The sequence below is a fragment of the Gossypium hirsutum genome, chromosome D10, assembly GCF_007990345.1.
Source record: "Gossypium hirsutum isolate 1008001.06 chromosome D10, Gossypium_hirsutum_v2.1, whole genome shotgun sequence".
Taxonomy (NCBI): Eukaryota; Viridiplantae; Streptophyta; class Magnoliopsida; order Malvales; family Malvaceae; genus Gossypium; species Gossypium hirsutum.
Genome location: NC_053446.1, coordinates 34,191,615 through 34,193,327, shown reverse-complemented (window position 1 = coordinate 34,193,327; position 1,713 = coordinate 34,191,615). Strand labels below are relative to the sequence as shown.

Genomic DNA, 1,713 nt, shown 5'->3' with positions numbered 1-1,713 from the left:
CGAGAGATAAGTATTTTTTGTCGACTCATTATTCTAGTGGAAGATTGGAAGATCCTGCAGGGATATCAACTATTTGATTGAACAAGAAAACCTAAAGTGACAATTGATTCTAATTATAGAAGCAAGCTAATCACCCATGCTCAAATTTGATAAATTTACTACTTTATTTCTAATTGTTTCTTTATTTCTTTTCTTTTTATTTTAATTATTATTAAGAATCCTAAAAACTTTTCTTGTTATTTGATCGTAATATAATTCATCCAAAGTACTAATTAGATCTATTTATGCTTAGGTTAGAATTAGTTTACTGATCGCCTCCCTTGGGTACGATCCTCGGAGTACTCACCTACCCCGTTGTAACTATATTACAACCAGACCCTTATACTTGTGGATACCGCTTTTTCATATATTTTGTATAGGATTTCTACTCTAGACGTTGGTACGTCTGGAGGTGGTCAAGTTGTTGCCACCGTTACCAGGGAGGCAACATCACTAATTTAATTTTAATTTTTGCATATTGATAGAATAATTAGGAAATTATTAAATTATAGATACGATTTGATTTTCTTATTTTTACTAATTTCTTCTCTTTGGTTTTAGTGTAGGACTCATAGAAAAGGAACACCTATAGAGCCAGCCACAGATCTAGAAAGAATAATACACATGAATTGTTGATAGCAACAATAACAGTAGTAGCAGATGCCGAATCCACCACCTACTGTGGGCAACATACCTCGCAACAATCTGCTATTCAACGAAGCTAACGCTAACCCACCAGACTTGCCACCACCACCATAGTTACCCGCAAACATCAATATAGCTTGTAACGAAAGAACTCTGAAAGAATATGCGCTACCAAATCTGGATATGGTTCAAGGGAGTATAATGAGGCTAGCCATTACGGCTAATAACTTTGAGATCAAGTCAGCCATGATCCAAATGATCCAGAATAATTTACGGTTTCACGAAACGGTGACAAAAGATTCGAGTCAGCATTTAAAATGATTTTTTCATCTTTGTGGCACTTTTAAATATAACGGGGTCACCGATGAGGCTATTCATCTTTGGTTGTTCCTCTTCTCTTTAATTAATAACACCTTTTCTTTGTTAGATTCGCAGGCACCAAGATCTATCACGACATGGGACGAACTTGCAGGAAAGTTCCTACAAAAGTTCTTCCCCATTAGCAAGACAATCCAGCTAAGAAGGGAGATTTCTATGTTCAAACAGTTAGAGGGAGAAATTTTTCACGAAGCTTGATAGCATTTTAAGTCATTGGTTCAGAAATGTCCACATCACGGATTGCCTAAGTGGCTACAACTGCAAATGTCTTACAATGGGTTGGATGTAGACGCAAGTTCAGGATTGGATAGAACCATAGGAGGTGCTTTAATGAATCGAACGTACAAGGATACATACGAATTAATAGAAAATATGACGATGAACTCTTACCAGTGGCCAATTCAATGATATACATATAACCAGAGACCATCCATGGTAAAGCTGTCCAGGAGGATGACAGATATCAGTAACTAGTGGACAGACTTAATCGCATTGAGTCTTCAAATAGTACACCATCTATATATGGAGGAGATAAACCACTCGTCCATTACATTAATAATCCTACCGAGGATGTGAACTACATAGGGAATAGGGGTGGAAACCCCTATTCAAATAATTACAATCCCGGATGGGAGATAACCCGAACCTGAG

At 37.0% G+C, this 1,713-nt stretch overlaps 1 non-coding gene across 1 annotated transcript; it reads right to left on the bottom strand.

Annotated features, from left to right (window-relative positions):
• Positions 1-1,198: 1,198 nt before the first annotated feature.
• On the bottom strand, positions 1,199-1,304 carry LOC121222864 (small nucleolar RNA R71). Its single transcript, XR_005920234.1, has one exon. It is a non-coding gene; the product is annotated as a small nucleolar RNA R71 (small nucleolar RNA).
• Positions 1,305-1,713: the final 409 nt, after the last annotated feature.